The sequence below is a fragment of the Prionailurus bengalensis genome, chromosome E4, assembly GCF_016509475.1.
Source record: "Prionailurus bengalensis isolate Pbe53 chromosome E4, Fcat_Pben_1.1_paternal_pri, whole genome shotgun sequence".
NCBI lineage: Eukaryota > Metazoa > Chordata > Mammalia > Carnivora > Felidae > Prionailurus > Prionailurus bengalensis.
Window position 1 is genome coordinate 44,825,940 of NC_057360.1, and position 13,698 is coordinate 44,839,637.

Below are 13,698 nucleotides of genomic sequence, written 5' to 3' on the forward strand. Positions count from 1 at the left end.
CACTGTAAAATATGAATATACACAAAGATTCAGCAGCTTAAACAAATAGAAATGTTTAAGTAGTCTGTCCAAATGCCTGGGTGGCTCATTTGGTTCAGCATCTGGCTCTTGATTTTGGCTCAGGTCGTGATCGGACAGTTGTGAGATCAAGCCCCGAGTCTATGTGGAGCCTGTTTAAGATTCTGTCTCTCTGTCTCTCTGTGTCCCTTTCCCTCTTTCTCTCTCTCTCTCTCCCTCCCTCCCTCCCTCCCACCCACCCAAAAGAAAGAAAAAAAGAAAGAAATGTTTAAGTAGTCTTTCTAAGAAGGTTACATTAGTTTAATACTGCTGGAGACTAAATTTTCTTGTAACTTGTTTTCTACCATTCCCAAAACATGGTTTCCATTTCATGGCTCAAGATGACTACTCTAGTCTTGCCTATATTCTAACTCCAGCCTGTAGGAAGGAGGAAAAGAAGGAACAACTTGGAAATTGCATGCATAGTTTAGGCAAGAATTTGGTCATATATTCATACACAGATGAAAGGGAGTCTCCAAAATTCTGGTCATGGTGGGAAACAGTATACCAGCTGAATATTGTGCTATCATGAAAAGCAAAACTGGATACTGTGGAACAATAAGCCATCTCTGGCCCTGATAAGTCATACAAGTCCATATGTGCATCCTTTGTTTAAAACTCTGCTATGTTAGTTTGGAGCCCATGGGCAATTTACTTAATTTACCCAGCCTTTTATGCCACATTATTTATTTATTTATTTAAAAAAATTTTTTTAATGTTTATTTATTTTTGACAGAGAGAGACAGAGCATGAGCGGGGGAGGGGCAGAGAGAGAGGGAGACACAGAATCGGAAGCAGGCTCCAGGCTCTGAGCTGTCAGCACAGAGCCCTATGCGGGGCTCCAATTCACAGACCATGAGATCATGACCTGAGCTGAAGTTGGACGCCCAACTGACTGAGCCACCCAGGCGCCCCTTTATATGCCACATTATTAGATGAGGGTGATATTAATCACCCTGTAAGATTTTTGTTGTGCTTTTTTAAAATGAGGACAAATTAGGTATGTCATACAATGTCTATCCGAGGATGTGGCATTTGGTGTGAACACTCCAAAATTTCATTTTTTTTTCTACTTCAAATGTCCTCTTTATATACGATGATTGAATTTTGTGAGTGCACAAAAACTAATTTGCTCTAAAATATATAAGCATCGTAACGTATTAATAATAATATAAGACTTAACATGATGCCTAAAATATATATTTATTAGGAAATATGAGAGAATATTTTCCTCCATTATAATGTATTCAGACTTTCTGTGCTTTCTACATATTTCTAATATCTGTTTCCTCTAGTTAGCTTCACTAAATTAAAAGTAATGGTAGCATCTCCCTCTTTCAGGGTACATTTAATACTTTATACTTTACAAATACGAGTGTGTGTGTGTGTGTGTATACACACACATATATATTATCTATGTATATAATGTTTTGTTTTTTTTTTTTTTTTACATTTTGGTGAGATTAGTGTTAATCAGTTGCTGTTATATTATGTCATAGAGCAAGACTGTCAGTGTTTTTCCAAAATCACAATTTTTAATACATAAATTTAAGCCCCTAAAGATTCAACAGCTAATAGTTGGTGAACTGGCTGTGTTGTTCATGAATCTCACAATCTTTAAAATTACCTGTTTGGGGAAGCTGCTATATAGTTTTAAAAATGTATCTTCTCTTCATCATTATTAACATTACAAAGAACTATCATTAAGCATCTGTCTACAAGAGACACATGCCAAACTGAAATAAAATTAAGCAGCTGACCCACTGTCTGTAGGGAATGTGCTCAGAATTGTTTTTCCTGTCATTGTAATGGAATTGGACTAATCTTTCCCCACGTCTGCTGTGTACCCCTCTTGATCAATAACGCACACTTCCAAGGCAGCTGGGGATTGTGATTCAGCCTGTGTCTCTGTAACAAAGCAGAGGAAACTGGTACATCGGGAATTAAGCGCATGACTTTAGCTTAATTATCAACATAATCCAACCAATGATAAGAACTCTAATTTATAATGCATTTGGCATTTCTAATTTTACACTAGTAGATTTATTTTGCACCTACTTTGTTTCAAACTTCAATTTTTTATTTGAATATGTATGTTTGGATATTTTTATATTCTTTCATAGAGCTGTAGCATAAAGAGCTGTATTATGTTAATGGATGTTTCATGTTTTAGTCCAATGAAAACAATTCAGTATACATCCTCAGTCTTACTTCAGGAGAAAATAAATCCATTTATTGTTTAAAAATGTGACCTAGTTAAAATTTTTAACATGCTTACTTAAGTCAGTGCTGAATATTATATATAAGTGATGAGTGAATCGCTAAATTCTACCTGAAACCAATTTTACCATATATGTTAACTGACTAGAATTTAAATTAAAAAAGTATTTGTGATTTTCTTGTGAATCTTTGATTAATACTTACTTTAATGCTCGATGCTGAAGTTCTTGAATTCTGTTTACTGATTTAACTCTTAAGGTAAATAGCCTCGTGGGAAGTGCACAGTCAGAAAATAAGTACTGAGGTTTGGAGAAAGTATTAAACCATGTTCTAATGGTGGTATCACCACTGTGATATTTGGTTACTAGTTTTGTTTGGTCAGATTTGTTTTGCTTCATTACAAGTGAATGACACAAAGTGCATTTGTCTGAGGATCTAACAGCCCTCAGGTTTGTATTACACTAGAACATATAGAAACCTTTTTGTCCCAACTAAATTTTGCCTAAGTGGGCAGCCAGATGTTAGGCAATTAGGATTTAGACCATCATCGAGTTATGAGGGTAATGTATAGTTATTTTCAGGCATACAAGAACTTATAAAGTTTGCTACCTACATATTATTAAGGAAGTACTACAGAAATGAGACAAAAAAGGATAAAGGAAAAGGAAAAAAATATAGCTTATGAGAATCTGTGGAATATGAAGTTGCAACACCTTGGATGTTTCTCTGGGAAACCCTATTTTCACACTGAGTTTTATCAGAAGTGCAGTTGAAGGCTTACCCAGGCAGAGGCAGAGACACGAGTTTTAATTTTTATGGCATAGGTACCTGGCCAAGGGTGGTTTTCAATTAGAAGGTGGGGTGAAGGAGTGATTGAAAACCAAAGTGGCCATGCCACAGTAATTCTCATGTTACAGATAAGAAACAGAGGCACAGAAAGGTCAAATAAAATGATGAACCTTAGATTATCTTAGGTCCACAAGTAGTAAGAAGCAGAGCTCAGATCTAGACCTAGGCAGATTTGTGCCAGAGCCCACATACTTAACCACTGTAGTATTATTTCTTTGATATTCTAGAAGTCACAAATAAAAAAATAACCTAAAAAAACCCAGAGAATTATGTTAATTTTCCCATTTCTTTTATTGTGAATTTTTAAATCACTGTTTGAAGTAGCATTATACTTTAGTAAGACATTAAGATGACGAACTCTTGGGGCGCCTGGGTGGTTCAGTTGGTTGAGCATCTGATTTCGGCCCAGGTGTTTTGATTTTGCAGTCCGTGAGTTTGAGCTCCGTGTCGGGCTCTGTGGTGACAGCTCAGAGCCTGGAGCCTGCTTTGGATTCTGTGTTTCCTTCTCTCTGCACCTCCCACCCCCGCCCCCATGCTCTGTCTCTCTCTCTCTCTCTCTCCCTCAAAAATAAATAAACGTAAAAAATTTAGAAAAAGACGACAAACTCTTAATTTTTAGATATTTTTGATTAAGGACAGAAGAATATTTTAGCTATTGCTGTCTCTTGTGTGTGAATAATTAGTTGCCTCAAATTCAACAAGTTTCTAATCTTTTTTTTTCTTTTTTAACTTTAGCAAACATAAGTATAATACATTTAGATAAAGTTACAACTTATACATGACTATAATCTGTTTAAATTACTTTCATTTATCTGTTCATCCATCTCCCTTTCTGTATTTCTATGTATCTGTAGAGATGGGAATATATTCAAGTGATTATATATGGATATAAGAATTATGCATCATGTTTTCAACTGTCTTCCATATACTTTCTGCTATGGTGTCAGTCTTCATAATGAACATGTATCCTTTTTTAAAACAAACAAAACTGTAGCAAAAATGAAGGAATGTAAAAAGTGACAACAAAATTTAGCACAAATGCCAAATGTAAAGATCACATTCAATATGATTTATGTGATTGACTTCCTTCCTTTAGTGAAGTGATTCTCTTTAAGTTTTTTAAATATCCAGATTCCCCATCTTTTTCTCCTACTTCTTCTTTGAGTCTCAAGTTTTAAATTGAAGCCCTGCCTTGAACTTTTCCTGAAGGCTGTCTGAATAATGGGAGATGCCTAAACTTTGTGCTTCTCAGAGTTGGAAAAAAATGTTAAATGTTGAATGCTTCTTTAATTATCAGTGTTTCTTGGTAGATTTTCATGATATACAAGAACAGAATCAGTTTCCCTTTCTTACCATTTTATGCCCAGCGTCTCTGTGGTTGGAAAATACAAGATGCTTAACAGACGTTTGCAGTAGATAGACAGTAACATTCAGGGGCCAAAATTCCAAAACAGTATCTTATCAATTGGAGGTACTTAAATATATTGTAAGCTAAGTATGCTGAAACCATATATTTGGAGAGGTTCCTTTAAATACCTTCTTTTCACAGTTAACTTTGCTATGAGGTCATGGAAGGAATTAAAATCTAACAAGTGTAATCTATGAAGATATTCTAGGAATGTTTTATTTCTGCCAAGGAGATATAACTGGGTAGTAAAATGTCTACAAATTTAATTAAAAAGAAATACTCTTTGAAATAATTTTTATAAATTGCATATACACACCTCATAAATAAGAATTTCAGATAAATCAGACTTTGGCTGTTAATTTGGTCTCCATATAATTTCTGAATTTACGTCTTGAGAATTTTTCTTCCTTCAACTTTAAAATTTGTGAGAGCAAAATAATTTAATAAAATTACTGAAAATACCACCTCCTATATTGGGCTCAGAAACAAATTGATTAAATACTAGAGAGCATTGCAATACATGCGCCATCATGCCGTTTTTTTCCCCGCATCATCTTTCAGGATTTTTGTTTCCTCTTTTATTTCTTTCTTTGGGTTTTTTTGGTTCAGTCGCACTTTTGCTTCTCCCATCTGATCTAAAGCCTGATCTTCTCCCAAAAAGTGTTCATCATTCATTTATTTTGAAACAAAGAATATGCAATTGTGGGCATTAGGGTATAGGGTGAGGTATGGTCACTTTTCATGAATTACTAAATTGCAGTATATGTTGACCTCAGATTAATGGTTTATGGAGTGATTCGGTAATCTTATTTTTGCATAGATACAAGGACAATGCCCAGGAGCATAAGAACTTTCTTGAAACAATAGAAAAACTAGATTTATTATTACCTTAAAAACAACATTTCTCCCTAGAAAATGTAAAAATCCGTACAGCTCAGATATCTTAAATTCCATGGGAATATTAGGTTTTGGGCTGATACCCTGCAGGAAATGAAAATGATTATTTGGAACAATTTAATTGGTATTCATTCAATAAATACCAAAGTGCAAGTCGTGGGCTGATTTGAATACTAATGTCTGAACTACAAGCATGAAATCAAAGTGTTAGATGCTTTTAGCACAGAATGCCATTGCTAATTAAATTTTTCCAGTAACTGTGCACAGCAATAGGATTCATAGGGAGTGCACAGATATTTAAGGTTATTTATTTCTGCCACGTGACTTTTTTTTCTCTGAAAATATTTTATTGTACAAATTGACATTTACCAGGTGGTGACAAAGTTAACAGTCTCAGTATTTCCTTTCATTCAACTTAATGTTTTCCTTATAAAACTTGCCGAAGCTTGAAAGCTTGTATAGTAAGTAGTCCCCTGCTAATACACAGGAGATACACTCCAAGATCCCAGTGGATTCCTAGAACTGTGGGAAGTACTGAACCCTATATATATATATTTTTTTTTTTTCCTACATACACATGCTTATGATCAAGCTTAATTTATAAATTAGGCATAGTAAAGATTAACAATAACTAATAATGAAAAGAATAATTATAACAATATATTGTAGTAGAAGTTATGTGAATGTGGTCTGTCTCAAAATATCTGATTGTAGGGGCGCCTGGGTGGCGCAGTCGGTTAGGCGTCCGACTTCAGCCAGGTCACGATCTCGCGGTCTGGGAGTTCGAGCCCCGCGTCAGGCTCTGGGCTGATGGCTCAGAGCCTGGAGCCTGTTTCCGATTCTGTGTCTCCCTCTCTCTCCGTTCATGCTCTGTCTCTCTCTGTCCCCAAAATAAATAAACGTTGGAAAAAAAAAATATCTGATTGTACTCTACTCACCCGTCTTCTTGTGATGATGTGGGATGATAAAATGTCTATGTGATGAAATGAAGTAGGGCGAGTGGCATAGGCATTGTGATGTAACATTAGGATGTTGTTGACCTGACGTTATGACAGGATCATCTGCCCCCACTGTAGGTAGCTGAAACCCCAGAAAGCAAAACCATAGATAAGAGGGGACTGCTACATAACCAAATATATAGTTAACATTTCAAAAGGCAAATTTTAAATAAAGTTTAAAAAATGTTTATTTATTTTTTGAGGAAGGGAGGGAGGGCGGAGAGAGAAAAAGAGCAGGGGAGGGGCAGAGAGAGAGGGAGAGAGAATCTCAAGCAGGCTCCACTCAGCAGAGCCGGATACAGGGATCAAACTCACAAACCATCTAACTCATGAACCCTGAGATCAATGACCTGAGCTGAAACCAAGTGTCTGTCACTCAACTAACCCAAGCCACCCAGGTGCCCCTTCAAAGACAAATTTTGAAGAGCACTAATTACAAGTGATTAGTAATTAAGATCCCTTTTTTATTATATATAGGGTCTAATTACGTAAGCAAATCAAGTATGATTTTTCAGTCATTTTAAATAGGATAACATGAGAATCTGTATTTTAAATCCTAATTAAATGTTCAGATTTTCTTTTAGAATTGCATAACACTGAAATTATTTTGTATGGATCTGTGTCAAAGATAACACTTTAGAATGTTTTGTGGGAAGCAGGCCTCCAGTAAACTCTTAAATCCAGCATTCTTTATGAAACGTTTAGAAAAATAAACTTTTTTTCTGAAAAAAAAAAAAACGCCCCCAAACCCTTAAGCTAACATTGAAGCTTTTAAATTAACTGTATTTAATTCATTTACATTCTTTTAATATTTGACATGAATTCTTATCTAGTATAATTCGTCAGTGCCTATCATATTTTTCTAGTTTTGAATATTGCCTTTTTTATGAAGAAGACATTCATTAACAAAATTATATACGATGCTGCAATAAGGTACGTGTGACCCAGTTGCAGGTTGGTACTGAGATCAGATAGTGAGTCTCCTACTACATCTGTTTAGCTCTTACCATATCTGCATTGGGAGCTTGGTCATGAACAACTCCATAAACCATCCAAGTGTCCAGGGTCACATCTTACTTGAATGCTTATCTGTGCTAAGAGCCGAGGTCCATGGTCATTGCTGTGAATGGTGCACTTCAAGGCCATGAATTACCTGGAGCTCTCAAGCAATCAGTGAGTGCATTCTCCTCTGGGTCAGGACAAGCTGTATATGGAGTCATGTTACCTGCTGGCTCCTTAAGAATGATGTGTAACCTCGGGGCGCCTGGGTGGCGCAGTCGGTTAAGCGTCCGACTTCAGCCAGGTCACGATCTCGCGGTCCGTGAGTTCGAGCCCCGCGTCAGGCTCTGGGCTGATGGCTCAGAGCCTGGAGCCTGTTTCCGATTCTGTGTCTCCCTCTCTCTCTGCCCCTCGCGCGTTCATGCTCTTTATCTCTCTGTCCCAAAAATGAATAAACGTTGTAAAAAAAAAAAATTAAAAAAAAAAAAAAAAGAATGATGTGTAACCAACCTTGACAAAAAGGCAATAGCTTTATAATCAATTAAAAAGATTCTCCAGTCTGGTTCAACTTGTGCTTAAACTTTTTCATTTACCATGTGCATACACGGTGGTTCATCACACAGTTATCCTATTTTCTGCCACATGGTATGGACTTCAATTTCCACTTTAATGACAACTGTTGTCACACTGAGTGACAACCGAGTTCTCTACAACTCTGTGACTGTCTTCATTTAAGATGTGCTTGCTCTGTGGTATAAATGGTAAAAATCGTAAATTGGAACTATATAGTTCTGGGTTCATATTATGACCCCACAACTGTACCTTCATATCACTTACTGTATGCTTATCCCTTTCACGCAGAGGGTAGATCTCATGTTAAGTGTTCTTACTGCAGTAAATTTTTAAAAAATAGAAGTGATACAGTTTTGATGACAAACTGGATGTAAGGTGTGGGAGAAAGAAAAATTGAAGGATGATTTTGAGATTTGCATTTTGGGAACTGACTGAATGATAGTGCCATGTATGAGGGTGAGGCAACCTGGAAGGAAACATAAAGAGGACGAGAAATAAAGAGTCCATCATAGCTGGGCTGCCTTTTAGAAACCTTAGTTAGGTATCAAATAGCCACTCGTCTATTTGGTAGTTCACATAAAAGTAAAAACTAGTGGAAATGCAGAGGGAACTTGATAAGAGTGTAATTGTAGCAGAAGATTTTAATAAAGAATCATATCTCTAAAATAGAGCCAAGAATTCTTTTTATTTTCACTTCTCCAAACATAGCCCTTCCTATACCATTCAACCCAGATGGTTGCCTATTTTTAACCACAGTCAACGTCAGAGCTTTTATAGTACATTCTCATTATAATAAAAGCATTTTCTTACCAGCGAGCAGTCAAATCTGTGCAGAATGCATACATCCTTCTAAACCACCACAAACTCTCTATTTTTTTCTCTTTTAAATTCCTCCTTATTTTTTCATCCTGTCTTTCCCTTCTTATTAATAACTCTTCTTTTACCTAACTCCTTAAATTGCTTAGACACTTCTGCATTTCAGCTGACTTTTAGAATCCTTATATTTGGGATCGTATATCATTGTTGTTCTCCTCACAATTTCTTATTAGTAAATGCGTCAGATTATTTCATTGTGTTATGATTTGCTTTCGTTCTTGCCCATAATCATTGCCAATGTATTTTAAAATATTTTGATTCAGAGTGTTGAGAGACTCATTTTAGCATCATCTCCTTTCTCTAGATTCATTGCTTAAGCTGGTGTATCTCCTACTCCATGGTTATATTAACTAGCACCAAAGCTATGCAGAGGTTATATAGAATATTTCTTTTTTAAAGTTTCATTATCTATCTATCTATCTATTTATTTATTTATTTATTCATTCATTCATTCATTTGAGAGTGAGAGAGTACACAAGCAGGGGAAAGGGGCAGAGAGAGGGAGAGAGAGAGAAAGAGAGAGAGAGTCAGTGAATATAGGGGAGAGGTGCAGGGGGAGGGAGAGAGAGAATCTCAAATAGTTACATGCTCAGTGCAGAGCGTGACCCAAGACCCTGACCCTGGGATCATGACCTGAGCCGAAATCAGTAGTCAGATGCTCAACCAATTGGGCCACCCAGTAGCCCTATACAGAATATTTCTGACTACCCCTAGTAATCCAGTTCATTTGGTTGATTCCTGTCCATTGAGCCATATCTCTCTATATAAGTTTTTGTATTTCTTTTTAAGATCTTGGTTTGCTAACAATTGATTTTAAGATGTTCTAAATATATCATTTGACTTTCATATGAATTTGTCCCCTCTGGTGTGTCTGCTGCAAGGTGAAAACCACTTTTAATACCCTGCTTTACAATTATCTTTTGTATTGACAATTAAGCACCCAGTCATCTATTTTTTCAAGCCTAAAATATCCCCCAAATGCTTTAACTTTTCTCCCCAAGATATTTTGGTTTGTTTGCCTTTTACTAAATCTTTCTATTTTATAATTGTTAATTCAAACAGGACTCAGTGCTGAATGACCACCAAGATCAAGATAATTTATATAAAAGTATTTTGTAAACTATAAAATGCTATTTAAACATAATGTATTTTTTGTTGCCATAATTTAGAGGAAAGATTTGTAGTTTAGAGAAAAAGTTGTTCTTCTTAGGCTTTATTTCTCACAGGGACATATGTGCATATACAAGTTTCTGGAGGGACCTTAGGTAAAAAGATATCTTGGCTGCGTCACCTTCTTGCGTGTGACTTTAGCGGATAGTCTTTCAGCTTTAATTTAGTAATTTTGTCAAATACAGAGAGAAAAATATTGTATAAATTTCAACAAAAGGCTTGAGGTAGTTTTAAAAGCAGACATGAAATTGGGTCTTCATAATAGGAGAAGAAACAACACATCAACATAATAAGAATGAAGTATAAATCTGATAGTAAGCTTGAAGGCAGCTGAGGTAGATGGAGAAATGTAATTGTATTTAGCTCTCTTTATGGGAAGGAAGAAATCACACAAATTTCTCAATGTAATCAATATCCTCCTCACCCACTTCCTGAAAAACTCAAGAATCTCATTCTATAGGCAGAATGATAGACAGTATATGTAAGTATAGAGACACAATAAATGTTATTTCTTATTAAAAAATTTAAATGCAAAAATAGTAATGGTTTCCTGCTTATTAGCTTAGTGTTTCATATTTGTAATTGCTAAGAATAAAGATAAGTGCTATTGGGATACTCTGTTAAATGAAATTTTGAGCTAAATGAGTCTCATGATGTGTAAAAAAAAATAAAGGAAATAGCGTATTGATTGCGTACATTGAATTAAAAAAGTGCGATCGTATTGCTTAATTTTTTTCTGATGTAAAAAATACAGAATCAAAGATTTCCTTGAATGGTGTACCTTAATTGCAATTTTAATTCCCAGTTTAATTTCTTTAAGTATAAATAATTTGATATGGTAATGTTCTTAGCAGATTTTTTTTAACGGAAGCCATGGGAGCAAAATGTGTATTAGGTAAATGTCCACACAAGTCATGTTTTCCAGTAGATTTCTTTAGTTCAGAATGTGTCTTGTCCTTCCAAAACTGTTCTTTGAACAAATATCATTGATCAGGAAAACAGTTGTAATTTCCAGTGGAAAAAAAAGGATGATTATTTACCTAGGAGACCATTTTACACAGATAACTGGTATATTTGACCTCATCTTATGAACAATTAAATGCACCATCAATGGAAATGTTAGCTGAACGTGCAAAAGAATCAAATCAGATACTTCTCAAGAGTGTTCTTACTCACATATGGTTATATTTGTTTATTACAGAATTATCTGGATATTATACTCTATGAAATAGACTGTGAGTAGAGTATGAAGCAGAGTGTTCTTACTCACATATGGTTATATTTGTTTATTACAGAATTATCTAAATATTACACTCTATGAAATAGAGTGTGAGTAGAGTATGAAGCAGGCATATGTTTACTTAGCCATCTCTTAGAAAGAGGAAATTTTCCAATTGATTTTAAGCAGTGATTGAATATTATAAAAGTAAACATGCTATCATTATTGCAAACTTTTCATGACAGATTAGCATTACATTTTAAAAGCTGGGTTCAAATAAATTATTATATAAAAATAAGAGTCACTTTTGCTCTGAGAGTAATTCCCATTCCTTACAGTGTGAAGTAACATGGGAAGCTCTATGTTCTGTTTTATTTTTAGTGACTGATTAAATTTGGACTATTTCAGATAGAATGAGATAAAGCTTTATTTTGTGCCTTATTTAATTTCCAGAAACTGTTGACCAGAGACAGAATATTAGGGATTAGTTTTGTTATGTGGTAGCAACTAGCAATACATCCCTGTGGGAACATGTTAAATGAGTGTAAATCAGCTTAAATTAGTTGATATTTATTTGGTGCTCACATTTCACATGAGCAAGGATATATAAATAAGTGTTGTTGGGGGGCAAGAATGTTCTGTCTTCGGAGCGCCTGGGTGGCTCAGTTGAGCGTCTTTGGCTCAGGTCATGATTTCATGGGCTGTGGGTTTGAGCCCTGCGTGGGGCTCTGTGCTGACAGCTTGGAGCCTGGAGCCTGCTTCGGATTCTGTGTCTCCCCCTTCGGATTCTGTGTCTCTGACCCTCCCCCATTCATGCTCTGTGTCTCTCTCTGTCTCAAAAATAAATAAACATTAAAAAAAATTTAAAAAAAAGAATGTTTTGTCTTATTCTAGGTTCTTGTAGCTGAAGTAAGAATCAAATTGACATAATAGAGATTAGCAGGAGAAAATCAAATTTAATTTAGTATGTACAGGGAATCCACATAGACATGGAAGTTCTAAAGGCAGTCAGGAAAAATGAGGTATATATGTTATCCTGAAATAAGAAGGAAGTGGGAAGAGGTCTGGAACTTGAAACGGAGAGAATGCAATTCACAGGAAAATAAAAAAAAGTGAATATATGGTAAACGAATGTTTGCCTTGCCATAGATGCGTTTTTCAGATAAAACTTATTTCTGGTAAACACTTATTTTGGGAAAGAGCCCCAGTCTAGATTTTTTTGTGCAATTAAGGGAGGGGCAAAAGTTTCTCTTGAGACTGTAAGGTCTCAGTTGTCTTTAGCTCAAAGTACTACATATGCCAAGTGGCCCAACTTGGCTCCTACACTGTTTATCTTACTAATTTCTTGAAAAGTAAAAAAATAATGTGAAATATAATACTAAGTCTCAAACCTTTCCTAGAGAGAATTTGGATATATACATATTTTATTCTTATGAACTCTAAGTAGGTACATATGTTTAAATGCGTAATGGGAATTAATGGTGTGTAAAGCTAATATTTTATTGGCTAGGTACTTCACTTTTAAGAACTGAATCAGGTAAAAAAGTTCAAGGAAAAAAAGAGTAAATGGCAGAGAGGCAAGAGCTCACAACTTAGAAAGTGCTTGAGGACTGAATTTTGTAGCTTTTTTACATCCATTATTTTTCTGTTCACAACTCTAACTTCACTTGGATGATTTGCATCGGTAGTGTCTTAAAGTGCTTTGTCAGTCTGGAGACTAAGAGTCTAGTGTAAATATAGTTGCTGCTTGGAGCAGGAGTAACCTAACTCAGGGTATCAGTAGACTTTTATTAATGAGCTCAGCAACTACTCCATTTGATCACATCATTCATTCTCTTGCCTAAAGTTTTTCATTTGTGTCTTCAGGATAATGTAAAATCCATGGTGTTGTACATAAAGTGATTTATAATTTGTCCCTGCCCACTTCACTGGCCTCATCTGCCCTTATTTGTCTTACTCTAAAGGCTCTCCTTTAGCCATATTGCCCTAAAGGAATGCGCTCACAGTTGGTTTTTTTTATGCAAAATTTTTCTTTGCAACTTGTAGAAGTTATATTGAACTGTTCATGACCTGATTATGAAGCCTTTCCTGTTGAGAATACCTTTTATTTTAAGTAAACTAATGGTTAGGAAGAAGTACAAATAAAAAGGAAAGCAAAATAGATATTGTGATTTTTTGGCTTGTTTTTGAAAATTAAATCTTAAAAAAGGAGGAAAAAGGAATATGATTCTTGGAACTATTGACCTTTTTCTATTATTCTGTTTCTGGGAATGAAGTAGAGACAGGTTTAGAAAGGATCTCTAATGTCACGGTAGAACTCAGAAAGCCAGTGTAAGTCACTGACTTTAATATTTCCAATATTCCCATATTAAACATTAACAATTTACATGAAGAATCATTTAAATGCACATGGAGGTTATGAGCATGTCTGT

General features: G+C 35.3%; 1 protein-coding gene and 1 long non-coding RNA gene across 2 annotated transcripts in view; one reads left to right on the plus strand and one right to left on the minus strand.

Moving 5' to 3' along the window:
- LOC122476301 overlaps positions 1 to 6,435 on the minus strand; it is a 44,418-nt gene extending 37,983 nt beyond the window's left edge. The window contains exon 1 of the long non-coding RNA XR_006295448.1: positions 6,370 to 6,435. This is a non-coding gene — a long non-coding RNA (uncharacterized LOC122476301). The remainder of the gene's footprint in view (positions 1 to 6,369) is intronic.
- The window catches only part of KCNT2 (potassium sodium-activated channel subfamily T member 2), a 370,279-nt gene that overhangs the window by 141,622 nt on the left and 214,959 nt on the right, over positions 1 to 13,698 (plus strand).